Source organism: Schistocerca piceifrons, chromosome 6 (assembly GCF_021461385.2).
Source record: "Schistocerca piceifrons isolate TAMUIC-IGC-003096 chromosome 6, iqSchPice1.1, whole genome shotgun sequence".
NCBI lineage: Eukaryota > Metazoa > Arthropoda > Insecta > Orthoptera > Acrididae > Schistocerca > Schistocerca piceifrons.
In genome coordinates, this window is record NC_060143.1 from 502597198 (window position 1) to 502613436 (window position 16239).

The following is a 16239-nucleotide window of genomic DNA, read 5'->3' on the forward strand; positions in this document are numbered from 1 at the left end:
ACCGTTATACAATTTACCTACTTGGTAAATAAGACTACCCGACAAATGACTGGTTTGCAGGTAGGTCTACGGACTCTCAAGATCGAGTGAGGCTTATAAACTATGCTCTGTATGCATTAAATCATATTTATCTACCTGTAAACTACGTGAACATTCTTCAGACTAATTCCAATAAAGACAATATCGATATTACACAGAAGTGGTATATGAAAGCGGGAGAAACATATTTCTTTCAGTGCAGGACATTGTACAAAAAAATACAGTCGAGTATAAATACCGAGGAAATGGGTGTAGTTCTTACAAATAATCTTATACCACAAGTTTTAAGAAAAAGAACCAACGTATATCAAACAGACTAAACTATTACCCATGAAACAGATTAATCCTTTGAGTGCAGTTAATGTATTAACTTTACGAAAAATAGAAATGGAAATAGAAGAGCTCGAAGCTAAACACTGAAAAAAGGACTACGAGTATACGGCCAAGAAAACTGTCACAAAGGCGGAGTATAAACTGCTACTGGAAAAAGAAGAAGCCATTGTAGATATACAGGCAAGCATAACATATTATTTTAAACAGAGTATGTAAAAGATTAAATACAAGTGGAGAATACAAGATTTCAGCATTTACTGTAAATAACAATGGTAAGTAGTCATATGTTGGAGTACTGGCCGCAAAAGACGGCATCGAGAACGTTAACAGCATTAAAGTAAGCCCGAAAAATCTCTTTATAAAGCTCCATTCGTATCATGATCTTCTGAAAATGAAGGCTGCATCACATCCGAAAACATTGGTTTGTATATTGTGCTCCTTGCAACGGAACAACCATTTGCATAGCTTAAAACCAACGGAATAAGGTCATTTAATAGTAAATGGAAATGAGCTTATGGCATCGTTGGCTGGGAGACCCCACCCGGGGAAGTGCGGCCGCCAAGTGCAAGCCTTATTTCAGTCGACGCCACATTTTTCGAATTGCGCGCCGGTAATGAGGATGAAATTATGGTGGGGACAAAACAACACCCAGTCACCGAGAACAGTAAATCTCCAACCCAGCCGGGAATCAAACCCTTGAATGGGAGGTGGGCACGTTGCTACCAATCTAAGCAGGCGGACATTTAATGGTAATTCGTTAGCAAAAGTTTTGAACTTAAATTTCTTTATGGAAATTCCACAAGAATATAGAGCAGTCGAGTTGGCAGTGTACACCCAGGAAGACATGGAGAGTTATAACAATAGTGTTATGCGGGGGATAAAGGGGAAATTAAATTCCCCGAATGCTCTCAGTTAGACGAGCTGCCAGAGGAAGCGGATCTTATTGTTAGCGTAGTAAAGGAGATAGTTTACAGAAAAAATATAGATATGTATTACAATTCGAGAACTAACCTTGTTTGAATTTGTCAAATCACTGGTTGGAGAATGAAATATATGGTTCATGTGTAGACTCCAATCTTAAGTTAAAAATCAAGCTCGATGTTATTAAAACTGCACATAAAAATAAATGAAGAGTTTTTTCTGTGTGTAAGTGTATAGGATAAAACCATTAAAAGTTTTTGTACAAAAATATTCGTTTTCATATTCCCTACCCAGAGAAACATCTTAAGAAAGTCTCCTATGTACAGGGATTGAGAGGGACTGTCATTAAAAATTAGTTGAAACTACATATATGTAAGTACAGTAACCGCCATTTCTTACCTATATCAAAAGTATTCGCCACCTGCTCATCCCAGCCACCTCCCTCCATTCTTCAAGTAGGTGGCGATGAACGAAGTCCTCAACTATATGCATTGGGGTAATACACTTATTAAACTTATTGTCCAACACCAACATCTACTCAGTTGAACACATTATGACGGTACCTACCCAGGAGGACATATAAAGGCACTACAAGCACATGATTCTGAACATAACTAAAATATCCAGCAACATACATACTTTAATACAACATCTCTCTTTGTTGCTTTTTTTCTCAACATCACAAAAGCATTCCATAGTAAGTCCTTCATGTCTGACATCCCAACACAGAATGGGAAATTTAGGGATGGGAGGCAATTGGAATGCAGTTGCCACGTGCCTATGGGATGTGGATCTAGAGCCTCAGTAGGAACCCAACTTCGGTGACGTGCAGTTGCGTGTGCCTAGTGCTCAGAGGACAGACACACATGTGTGAGCGACTACCATCGGCACTAATGGCCTGTACTTCATTCCATTCCTTAGTGCTTACAGTTTTTGTGTCATGGGAAGTGAGGGCAGAGTTGAGCTCGGCCCATGTGGGGAAACCTGTCTCCCACAAACTGATTAAAAAAGATCATGCATCAATATATTATTGACACTGATTTTAATTTCATATCATGAGATCCTTCCTTTTTACTGCCAGTTTCCTTGTGGAGGATAGGACTGCTGAGTGGTGGAAGGGAGGGGTAATATATTTCATAGAGGGGTTGATTAACAAATCAGTTTAATTACTTAGTCTATTAATTTTATGCCAAAAGTGTGCTTGTATCATCGAGGGTAGTTGGGGATCTCCCAGTAGAATGGGGCAAGAGAAGGGGAACAGGTTGGAGTTATCTGAGGAGGGATTATCCCTAGGGGGTCGTAAATCAACCTTCAGGGGCTATTTTAAACATTTTGCATAACAATATGTTTACCGCTGAATTTATGTTTGCCCCTGAATTATGCAACCCGTACAAACTCAATATGCCAGAACCCGTTTGGCCCTACCACTGGAGGATGCTATTACTACCGGCAGAATGCTACCAGAAGACTGAAACTTGGGTGATCCAGAGACACTGAACTGTCTTAGAGTGAAATATATAACTATATACAAGGCATGTATTACAGCTGATGTGTGATGTATCGGTGATGTGCAAGTCGAGGATGTAATAGTGGAAGTCGTTATTCAATCTGAAATCCAATAATTCTTCCCCACATCGGTCTGCGCACAATACTTTTGACACAAGTCGCGTTTAGCTCCCTAAAGAAGAGCAATGCATCAGATTCTCGGACTTCATTGATTCTCAATATACTAAAATCGGTACCATAAGCCTACACACATAAGTTATGATGTATTTTTTATGGCATATTAGAGTGCACTAGTACTATTGGCGAGCACAGTTAAAAACGGAAGCAAATCGAATGTTGGAAATACACTGAATAACTACTTTATGAGGTGTAGCATTCAGACTTATACTAGAATTAAATTTTTCTCATCACCAAAGGTTTAATATCTACTATACCTTGAAGTAATTCTGTGTTCCGCCGTTTCGGAAGTGTCCAACGTATACTGATACATGGTATCTCAAAATGTTAGTAGCGTAAAGGGTGGTCTCAACTTATTCTTCACTATAGTCAGACATACAAGATTGTATGAACGCATGATGGACCTTCTGAAAATGGAAGAATGCAGAAAGGTGCTCACTTTATCAAACGTCCATAAAATAACTGTGGTCAAGAGTAAAGTTTTATGAAATGGAAAAGTCTATATGAGGCCTTTACCCAGCAGTAGATGTCTAATTGCTGATGATGACGATGAAGATGACGGTAGTGGTTATTAGCAGCATGCAAACTCACGTCCTGATGTTGAGATAAGTTCCATCACAAATGAGTAGCTCATTTCCTGTGAATGAGAATTGTAATATAAATGATGTGTTTAGGACTGTGTGGGATCTGACATTAAGAGTAAATAAAATAGATTCACGAATCAAACGGGAAACCTGGCTAAACTCCAGTTTTATGTGTGTCTGTGAATGTTAATATTAGTGGACATAGACTCTCTTGCCGTACAACCCCTTCTGACTCTGTGGCTTACTGGCTGGCAGGTTATGGTTGCAGAGTCTCGTTTGTGGGTAGGTGTATCAGTGCTTTCTCCAGTATTGTGAACAGTGTAGAGTCCAGAATCATTGTTCAACAGGAACATTCTGTATCATTTGTTGCCATCCTCAAAGTACTTGGGCGTCAGCGGCGCAGGCTGGATTGCAGCAGCTGACAACCTTTGTAGAGTGCTGGAACTCCACATCAGGAGCTGATGGAGGTGGCGCCCTTATTGACCTAGGAGTGTGTCACCTTGGCAATGGCGCAAGGCAAAGGTGGGAGTCTCTCTGCCTTTGGTCTGTGGTGCCTGCTGGCAACATCCAAGCATCCTGTGTTGGACTCAGGACCTTTAGAGTCTTTAATAGCTTTGCCATATACCTGGCCAATGTTTGCCGCAAAGACTGCGGTAGTCGATGCAGATGGAAAGGAATGCAGCTAAGCTCTCAGTGGGGAGTATTTATACTCACAACGCCCAGTTGTGTTATGTCTGGAGGCACGTCTCCGTCATGCAGTCAGCCACGGCGACAACATGATGCGCTGCACTGTGCAGCAGCCCAGGCAGCCACTGACAGCACAACGCCGCATTGTAGGGAGCTGTGCCAAGCGATGTTGCTGCATCCAACTATCATGCACCTCCCCTGGTCGTTTGTGAAATCCTGCTTCAAGCTCATGCTTCTACAAATTTGTTTGAGTCAAAACCTTTCTGCTTTCCTGTCACGAAGAGTAGGGGTTATGTCGTTTTAGGTTTCATGTAAAGCACAAGCTCGAGTCTGCAGTAAATAGATCATCCACAGTTACTGTGGTGACAGATTATGCTGAAATTTGTGGCATCGTAGATAAACAGTTCTGGATTTAATAGAGGTCATGCACTAACACACTAATACTATGGCAAATATTTCCTTAGATATGTGAACTTCTGACACCCACCCACCCATATATATATATATATATATATATATATATATATATATATATATCTGTGTGTGTGTGTGTGTGTGTGTGTGTGTTTTGTCCGTTCACATTAGTGTGACCACCTGCAAAAAGCTTGATTATTCACCTCTTGTTGTGATATGTGCAGGAGAAGAGTCGAAGAGAGTTAATGACGTTATAGAAGGTACCAGCGTGAATGTGGAGCCATTCTGACTCCAGTGTCACGGCCACATGTGCTAGGTCACTGCGTTAAGAATCCATGGCACAAACAGCCCAACCGAGATGGTCCCACAGATTGTTGACTCAGTTTAAGTTCGGGAAGTTTCGTGGGTACTTGAGTACGGTAAACCGTTTCTGCTGCACTTAGAATCACACATGTAGACTGCCAGGGGTATGACACACCGTGTTGTGATACTGTCAGATACTATTGTGTTGAGGAGAAACGGTCTACATGTAGCAGCGTATATTACTCCCAATTGTAATGTAGTCATGTGCTGATCCATTGTGCCGTACAGAGTGACGAAGTTACCCCAGAAATGCCTCAAAAATATTCTCTAGAGCATAACGCTCCCTAGTCTGGCCTGGAACTACACGACGATTTTTGTAGCGTATTTGGAGTACAAATGCCAACCGTTGTCAACATAGGTGCATTAACCAGATGCCTTCTGAAGAGGCCCATATGCAGCAAATATCGCTCTATTGTTGCTGAGGTGCCACTTGGCAATCAGATGCACAGTTGCACTTCGGTTTGGCTGTACACATTTCTGAAACCATCATGCATCCTTGTTAGGTATGACCCATGGTGCACCACAGGTGCCTTGGCGCCTTATATTGATACCACTATTTTGGTATGCGTGGTATACTTTAAACACAGTGGACCCGAAACAGTTTATAAATTTAGTGGTTTTGGAAATGCTCCATTCTCGGACTGAAAACCAATGATCGTGCCCTTGTCTGGTGTCAGATAAATTGATTTATTTACGCATTATGACGGCTGCATTGTTCTCCGTGTGCCCCCAACACTCTTTCAATACCCTTAGCTGTTAATGCTGCATCTGATAACTGTCAGTGTTTATTTCCCATCCACATCAAAGACAGATGGCGGTTACTTTAATGGGATTGTGTCAAATAAATATAGACTCCACATCGTCCTCAAGTGATGACTGATTACATTTTTTTTGTATTTTACACGCACACACACACACACACACACACACACACACACACACACACACAAACTCTGCATATTATCACTCAGCACATCAAAGATGGTAGATCCATGCAAAAAGAAATCTGAATGAAGGATTAAGTAAGAAAAGTTACTAAGTAATTAATAAGAAAAATCAGGAGATGTGGGGCACTTGGGAACAAAATTTTCTTGAGCTTCTGGCCGTGTTGATTGGTTACATACCGACAAACTTTCGACTGAGTGTTCCTATTTGTAATCTAATCGTAGCTTAGTACAGCGTATTTGCTGTTTTCGTCCGGTAGGCAATGATTTCGTGCCGTATATACTGCACCATGCTTAAGAACACGAAGGGCAGGTTGCACAATTTACAGATCAATAAGTCACCATTTTTCTTGAGGGTGATACTGCTAATTTTTCCCTTTATAGTTTCTTTTATAGCGCTATCGTAGAAACTGTTAAGCCTCGTGATGATGGTGATCTCGTCGAATGTCTTCGTACTTCCAGACTGCACGCCTTGATTAGATACCGCTGATTTCTCTGGGTAGTACGGTTGCAGGCCCCTGTATTTAATCTGATGTTACACTGCTGTAGACATCACCTGCCTGTCATAATTTTGTCTACATTCATACGGTACTATGTATGGTGCATAAGGCTTTGAATGTCTTTCACATGTCTGGTGTAGTCATGAATTTTACCAGAATAGCTGCAGACTGATGGGAAGTCGCTCTTTTCACGAGACGGTTTATCCTCCTGTCACTGATCGACAGAACGGAAGAAAAACCAGCTCATTATTCTTATTCTCGACGGTTTTCTACTTGTGAATTTCCCCCGGAATGTCTTGCAACATTTTAGTTGTAGGTGCTCTCAGCCGAATTCTCATCGATGTTCGCTACACCCAGTTGACGTGGCTCGTACACTGGAAAGGCCTTATTCGGTGATACCGTTGCAGGTCCATCAATTCAGTTGCTTACCAGACAGAAGTGCCACTTATGTGTTCTGCGAATCCACTGTAATTTCCGCATAGTTTGTCAGTTCACAGACAGTGTCCTCGTGTCAGTAACGGGTGGCTCAAAGAGAACAGCACAGCGGCTTTAACTTCACCTTTGACCTGCAGCGCGGGAGTAAGCATAGGCGCCTTTGGAGTCTGCAGCACCGAGTTTAATCAGTTAGCCAATAAGCTTGCACCATAATGCAGCGACACATCAGAGCATGGGCGTCAACGTTCTTCAGTACCTCCTCCCCCCCATCCTTCCCAATCCTAACCCTATGTAACTGCATCTGCTGTTGCTGATGACTTGACGTGCCAGAGACGGCACAAATTGGTAGCAGATGCTGCTCCCACTGACTCCTATAGCCACCTCACGTAATGACAGAGAGGGAGGCTGTCTGTAGGTGTAAGCTCTGTAAATATGACATCAAAATGAAACTGAATCATCATAACTCAATGTTGTTTTCGCTTACAAACAAAACGAAATTAATTGTTGGCATGAGAAAAGCAATAAAGTTTTGAACAGCATTTTGCACTAATTTAATACAAGCATTCAAACGTTAGCAATTCGTGTTGCATCTGATATCTGCCAGTGATAAAGTAAAGGTGCGTAACGCCTATAACGAGAAATAATAATGTCTGTTACCAGCGAACACGACTCGCTGGTCAATATACGATATTATAAAAGTTATCATGGCCATTTTAAATTGCCACACCGTATTTGTTCTTAATAGCGTGCAGTATTCATTACTGCAAGAATGTTATAAGAATTTTTAATGCAACAAATTCCTTACATTGCCGTGCCACAGTCTGCTGTTAATATAAATGTAGGCCATTTCTTAATCATAGTGGTACTGTATAGTGGCGTTTCCAGTAACGTTATCTCCACGGGCTGATTCACAAAGCCATATGAAAACATTCATGTCCCAACTAGATGGGTGGTAGAGTTATTGGTAAGGTACTGTCAGTTAAGGATGGTAAGACATTCGGTCAGAAAGTCCGTTGCTGGCTGTTGTGGCCGAGCGGTTCTAGGTGCTTCAGTCCAGAGCTGCGCTGCTGCTACAGACGCAGGCTCGAATTCTGCCTTGGACATGGATGTGTGTGATGTCCTCAAGTTGGTTAGGTTAAAGTAGTTCTAAGTCTGGGGGACTGATGACCTCAGATGTTAAGTTCCATAGTGCTTAGAGCCATTTGAACCATTTTAGAACGTGCGTTAGACCGTCAGTGAGAGAGCTCCTTATATTCCTGCGGAAGATCATGGTAGTACATTGTTGATTTTGAATTATTTTTACCAGCCTCAAACGGGATCTTTTTTTTACCAGAGATTAAGTATGTAAATATGCGTACCATTTTTCTGCTTGGTTACTAGCTCATTTTTTTTTAATTTCTTGCGTATATGAGCGATTACTATGCACGGCCTTTCGTTTAATGGCAGTGTACTGTTAAGTATCTTCGCTTGTATTGATGATTGTATCGATCCTCGAATTATAGATGTTTTTTTCCTTTGCTGTGGAGGAACAGTTTAGTTTTGATTAGACCGTAGTTATACATCCTCCTACGTTCCTGCCACAGATTAGTTAAGTACACTACGAGCTTCCAAAATGAGCAACGTATCTTCCCTCATTAGTTTCTTTTCTGTCGAGATTACATTTGCACCTCCTTCAGCATGGGCAGAACCTATGATTGCTATCTTCAGATACGAGCTGAGTTGGTGACCCTTCTTTCACAGCTCTAGACAGATTTTGTTCCGTCACACAGCTTCAGGCAGTTGCCAGTCGGCATCAGTGTGAGGACCAGAAATAGGGATATGAGTGACGTCGATTACGATCGGTTCATTACTGCGGCCCCCCACGTACTGCCCCCACTGAGGTTGATACCTCACCTGTAGTCCAGTGGGAGAACGTTCCAGGATGCAGCAGGCACCGAAAGGGTTTCCAGGGGGACGATCGACGGGCATCGCCAGTTCGTCTGACGAACGGGTTTCTGGCGTCATCTGCACCCGAAGCAAGATGCAGTTGGTCATACCATTCCAGAGGAAGCGTTTCGATCAGCAATGTCTGGGCACTAACAGAGGGAGGGATTACTAGTATTTGGGAGTTCAGCGTTAGGCGCTTAATGGGGCCTGTTATGTGTAGCACTGTGAAGTTGGGGAAGGAATCCAGTATGCGCTCTGTGTGTGCGTACCAGGAGGACTCATTCCACTTGTGAAACAGGTGCTTCTGCATGCCATAAGATGTTAAGGGTGCACCCAGCTACAGGTGGCAGCTCATATCGGCGCTAAGCATGTGTGTTACTTTGGATTCGAAAAAATTGTCTCTCGTTTTTGGCCAACTGAACTGGTAGAGACCGCCAGTCTCGCTTGAAAGATGAACGTAGAGCTCACTATCTGTATCATCGTCGACAGAACCGACGGTGATTCATTAATATAGAGGAAAGTGGAGGGTCCGTATCAGGCGCTCAGGTGGTTCTACGACAGTGTAGGCTACAGATCACTCGAATTGGGCTATAGAGTGGTGAGTTTCTAGTTTCCGCTTTATAGGTCAGGGGCCGGCCACACACAGAAATTAGCTACTCGGACAGTGTAGGACGTGTGGAGGCGACTGGGCAGTTACTTAGTCCACAGGGTCTCAGGAAACTGCACAAACGGCGTCAGCGTAAAAGAGTGCAGCGCAAACATAAGAAGGTAGACCTAGCAGCAGTCGGTATTGTAATTGTAAACTGTCGAAGTTATGCTGGGAAAGAGACACAGCTGTAAGCGCTAACAGGAAACACTGGAACTCAAATCCTAATGGGAACGGAAAAACGGCTATATGTGGAAAAATGTAAAGCCGCACATTTTTTGGCGAAGGACTTAACCCAGTTCGGAAAGCACAGATTAAATACTATTGCTAGTGATGTTTCCTGCTCTCAGAAATAGTTTACGTTGTAGCAAAATTGAAGTAGATGGTTCCTGTGATTTAATATGGGTAGAGGCTATACTAGACAACAGGAATAAATCAATAATTGGCACCGTTTTCCGACGCCCAACTCAAATGGTACAGTTTTCAAAGAAAACTTGAGTCTCATTCAAAACAAGTACCCCGCTTACACAATCATTGTTGGTGTTGATTTCAATCTCTCCTCTAAAACACATGTTCAATGACAGTGGCAGGCATAAAACAAAGTCCAAAATCTTATTGAGTGTAACCTCAGAAAATTATTCTGAACAGTTAGTTAAGGAGTCCCCTCGAAGTGTAAAAAGCTGCAAAAACGACATGTTGAGAAAAATAGCGATTGGTGTCCACAAGGGTATTGTAAAGGAAATTTAATATCATATTATCCAAATTCACCAAAAGTACAAGGTAAATACATCTAGTAAAGAAAGCAGATAAAAATTTTCTTGACACCTTCCTAAGAGACAGTCTCCACACCCTCCAGGCTGCTACGTCAGCATAGACCAAATGTGGTGCCAGTTCAGGGAAATAGTAGTGAGGGGAACTGAAAGATATATAGCAGATAAATAAATAAGAGATGGTTCTGATCTTCCATCTTACACAAAACTGGTGAGAACGTCGTTGTAGGAGCGACGAAAAAAGCATGCCAAATTTTAAAGTACACAGAATCACCAAGATTTACGAAGTTAAAGTACTTCGAAATTTAGCGCAAATTACAATGAAAGATGCTTTTAACAGTTTCCTCAACGAGACTCTGTCTAGAAGCGTGACAGAAATCCCAATTCCAGTCGCATGTAAAGTACATCAGCACCAAGACGCAATTAGTACCTCACTTCACGATAACACTGGTGATGTTACTAATCCTGTTGCCACTAAATCAGAGTAATTAACTATGGCTTTCAGAAATTCCTTCAAACGAAACCTGCGTTATTACGTATGGCTTTCATAAGTTTCTTCATCAAAGAAGACAAAGTACACAATCCAGGATTCAAATCAAAACATTGTAAATTGGAGTAACTTAAAGCTGGATATTCTAGTAGTAGTGAAGAACCTTAAATCACCTAATAAGGAAAGACCTCCTGTCCCTATTGTGTAACCGTCAGGTTCCCTTCAGAGATTGCTGATACAATAGCTCCATACCTAGCAGTTCATTTATTACCGCTCGGTCGTCGAAAGTTTCGTACGTAAAGGCTGTGAAGTTTCACAAGTCACACCAACATCCAAGAAAGGAAATAGAAAGTATTTCCTTGAAGAGCAGGCCCGAATCTCTAACGTAGATTTTCTGTAGCATTTTGGAAAATATTCTGTGTTTGGACATTGTGAATTACTTCGAGGAAAACGGTTCATTGACAAACAGCCAACATGGAGTCAGAAAATAACTCTCCTCTGAAACGCAACTAACTCTTTATTCTGTCGAGTTAATGAGCGCTATCGATAGGGTATGAGAAATTGATTAAATATATTTAGATTTCTGGAATCTTTGGACACAAGCGACTTCTAATTAAATTGTGTGCCTTTGAAGTATCGTCTCAGTTGTATGACTGGATTCGTGTTTTTTAGCTTAGGAATATCACGGTTCGTAGTAACCGACAGAAGTAAAAGGAGGCGTTAGAGACCATCTACTCTTCCTGAGCCATACAAACTGTTTAGAAGACACTCTGAACTACCCTCTTTCATTGTTTCAACATGATTCTGTAGATGACCATGTAGTGCAGTCATCAGATGACGTAGCCCAAAGCCGCGCGGGATTAACCGAGCGGTCAGCCGGCACGGTAGCTCAGCGTGTTCGGTCTAGCTGCCTTCTGTAGCAAAAAAACTGAGTTAACCGATGAAGAACGAACTTAAACGGATGTCTTACGATGTCCGGCCCGAGCAGATGCAACGAAGAAAAGCGAACAAAATGAGATTTAAAAAAAAAAGCTGTCTAAGGCGCTGCAGTCACGGACTATGCGGCTGGTGCCGGCGGAGGTTCGAGTCCTCCCTCGGGCATTAGTGTGTGTGTTTGTCCTGAGGATAATTCAGGTTAAGTAGTGTGTAAGCTTAGGGACGGATGACCTTAGCATTTAAGTCCCACAAGATTTCACACACATTTGAACATTTTGAACGCACCCCAAAATGGTTTAGGCAAGATGTCTGTCTGGTGCGAAAACGGGAAATTGACTCTAAATGACGTTATGTGTAAGGTCATACACACGAGTACTGCAAGGAATACTCTAAATTTCGGTTACACAAAGAATCAACGAATTCAAAATGTTTTAGATTGAACTACAAAACTGGGATTTGTGTTATGAATAACTTATATTGGAACGACCACACAGGTAATGTTGTGGGGAAAGCAAACCAAAATTGTGAGAACACTCAGAAAATGCAACTGGTCTACTAAAGAGACTGCTTCCACTACTCTTTCTGACCTCCTCTGGAGTACTGCTGTGTAGTGGGCAACACATAGGATTTACAGTCCACATCGATAAAGCACTAAGAAAGACAACCCATTTTGTATTATCATGAAACAGGTGAGACAGTGCCACGGATATGATACGCGAATTGGGGTGACAGTAATTACGACAATGGCGTATCGCGTTTGGGCATGACCTTTTCCTGAAAATTTAATCACCATCTTCCTTCTCAGAGTGTGAAAGTATTTTATTGGGGCCACACGTGTACGGAAAAATGATCATCGTGATAAGACGAGAGAAATCAGTGCTTGTGTGGAGAGAGGTAAGAGTTGTACGAAAGTCAAACGGTAGAGAAGCAGCTTGAAGGTGGTGTGATAAACCCTCTGCCAGGCACTTAATTGTGAGTTTCAGAGTAATCTACATCAACATCTACGTGATGACTCTGCTATTCGCAAGGAAGTGCCTGGCAGAGGATTCAATGAACCACCTTCGAGCTGTTTCTCTCTACTCTAGAACGGCGCGCGGGAAAAACGAGCATTTAAATTTTCTATGCGAGCCCTGAATTCTCTTATTTTATTATCGTTTCTCCCTATTTGTGTGGGTGCCAACAGAATGTTTTCGCAATCAGAGGAGAAAACTGGTGATTGAAATTTCATGAGAAGATCCCGTCGCACCGAAAACCGCCTTTGTTTTAATGATTGCCACTCCTATTCACGTATCATGTCTGTGGCACTAGCTTCCTTATTTCGCGATAATACAAAACGAGCTGCCCTTCTTTGTACTTTTTCGGTGTCATCCATCAGTCCCATCTGATTCGGGTCCCACACCACACAGAAATACTCCAGAATAGGGCGCACAAGCATGGTGTAAGCAGTCTCTTTGGTAGACCTGTTGCACCTTCTAAGTGTTCTGTCAGTGAATCGCAGTCTTTGATTTGCTCTGCCCAAAACATTATCTGTGTGATCGTTCCAAATTAGATTATTTGTAATTGTAATCCCTAAGTATTTAGCTGAATTTACAGCCTTTAAAATTTGTGTGACTTGTCGAGCAATCGAAATTTAGAGGATTTCTTTCAGTACTCATGTGAATAACTTCACACTTTCCTTTATTCAGTGTCAACTGCCACTTTTTGCACCATACAGATATCTTATCTCAATCACTTTGGAATTCGTTTTGGAGAACCGACGGCTTTACAGGACGGTAAATGACAACATCATCTGCAAACAATGTAATAGGGCTACTCAGAATATCTCGTATGTCGTTAATATCGATCAGGAACAATAGACGACCTATAACACTTACTTGGGGAACGCCGGATATTACTTCTGTTTTACGCGATGACTTTGCGAATTGTGACCTTTCTGACCGTAAGTCACAAATCCATTCGCACAATTGATGCGATATTCCCTATGCACGCAATTTGGTTAGAAGACGCTTGCGAGGAACGGTATCCAAGGCCTTCTGCAAATCTAAATATATCGAATCAATTGACATCCCCTGTCGATAGCACCCACTACTTCATGAGTATAGAGAGCTAGTTCTGTTTCACAGGAACGATATTTTCTGAATCCGTGATGATTATGTATCAATAAATCGTATTCTTCGATATAATGGTCGAACACAGTATATGTTCCAAAACCTTACTGCAAATCGACGTTAGTTATATGGGAGTGTAATTGCGCGGATTACTCATAATTCCCATTTTGGGTATTGGTGTAACTTGGGCAAATTTCCATTCTTTAGATATGGATCTTCCTATGAGCGAGCGGTTGTGTACGAGTATAATTGCTAAATATGGAGTTATTGTGACTGGTATACAATCTGGACCGGAGGCCGTACCTGTATTAAATGATTTCAGCTGCTTTGGTACACCGAGAATATCAGGAATATTTACTTCGTCTTCTTTGGTGAAGGAGTTTGAGAAAACAATGTTTAATAACTCTCCTTTAGTGGCATTGTTATCAGTGATTTCACCGTTGTTATCACGCAGTGAAGGAATCGATTGCGTCTCGCCGCTGGTGTGCTTTATGTGTGACCAGAATCTCTTGGGGTTTTCTTTCAGATTCCGAGACAGAGTTTCGTTGTGTAAATTATTAAAAGCATCTCGCATTGAAACATATGCCCTATTTAGAACTTCTACAGAACTTTTCCAATCTCGAGGATTTTGCGTTCATTTAAATTTAGCATGTTTTTTTCGTTGCTCCTGCAACAGAGATCTGACACATTTTGTGTACCATGGAGAATCAGTGTCATCACTTATTGATTTATAAGGTATATATCTCTCAGTTGACGTCGACACTACCTCTTTCAATCGTTCCTCATCTTTACCACGCTTACAAGATCAGATCGGAAGGAGTGGAGACTGTCTCTTGAAAAGGTGTTAAGAGCATTTCTATGAGCCCCTTTAAATAGATGTACTTTGCGTTTCTTTTTTGTGCTTTTGGGTGTATCATATAGATGTAAATGTAACTGTAGATGTAGGTGGAGTATCTCCGTGGAAGGAAAGCTATGATCGATCTTTGGACAGAAAGATGTCACGTGGACGTCAACAATATATTCCGTAAAACTGAAGAGCAACGGAAGTTTATGGGCGTTGTCTTATATCTAAATTAGTTATAGGCGACGGAGTTTGTTCCTTTTCATGCAATAACATAGACTCTAAGATTCTGCAAATGCTGACTTTAGGTGATACTAAGTCCATTAAAGAATCGGAAGTTAGGACAAGAACATTTTTGCGGATTTAGATGGGTTTCTAATTTCGTTGCCCTGCTATGATCTGACCACTGAGAATCTTTCCTTCTGAGCTTCGCTCAAGAAGGTGCAATAGAAATTTCGTAGTCAAAGAGCAAACATCATCCTATATGCTCTGTATTTAGCCACTAGCTGTTGTCATCCCAGACACCTAAAAGCGTATTGAAGCCAACCTTGGGGCAGAGGTGCATAAACAGAACCTACACGCTTAGGTCCTAGGAAATCTTTACATTGGTAGAATAATGACACTGGTAACAGGATAATTGGCAGTCATATCAGATCTTGGACTTCAGCCTAATATAAAATTATGAGGATGTGATACGTAAACAATACAAACTCTAAAACGTTGACCAGTGTAGCGACACACATGTGAACTAGTGTTATGCATCGATCAGAGGGGTAGGTGTGGACTAGAAAAATATATCGTGAAACCAATTTAGGTGCAAGCACAGATCTTTATGGTGAAGAAACCACTTGAGTGATCTGAAAGTGAGGGAAGTACTTCGACCCACGGGCACATGTCCTAAATGTAGAGAGGAGACGCCCAGCATTCCACAGGCGAACTAAAGTGAGGTTTCACTAAGACGTAGTAATTGTAGCGACGCGTGAATAAGGCTACTTTGTGACACTTTAGAGAAAAAAAAAACTGTACGCATCTGATACTTCAAAATTTCGAGCACATATGTGTTACTATGACTACAAGTGTCTGGCTGGACAACTGTCATATGCACGTGTGTTAAGCAGTTATAAACAGCAATATACAACACTGTTTGAGAATGTGTATCAAGTCACTAAGTAACGAACAATAACTGCTTTAACAAGTCGGTAATTTCTGCTAAGTCAAAGCAAAAAAATGTAATGTAGACTGTCATTTCCTAATCCACAATACTCTAGTTTCGAATAGATCACAATATTTTTATAGCAGAGCGCAAATCTGCCTCTCGTTGCTAATTTATTATTACCTTCCTTTTTTCATTCCTAGGAAGCTATTATTATTTACAAACGATAGGGAGCTAGTAGGATGAGTGGTACGTGGCTTGGCGAATAAAAACGTACACAAGTTTAACAGCAACTTCTTAACGTTAAGCGACACGAGATACATAAATAGGAATCTTCTAATCTCGAAGCTTTTATTGTTCTCGAGAGAGCGCCTTGCTCAGCAGAATAAATAAATATTACAATTCTCCAACGAGATAGTAATTGAGGATGATATTTGGTTCTGTTCTCTTAGCACGCAGACTAATA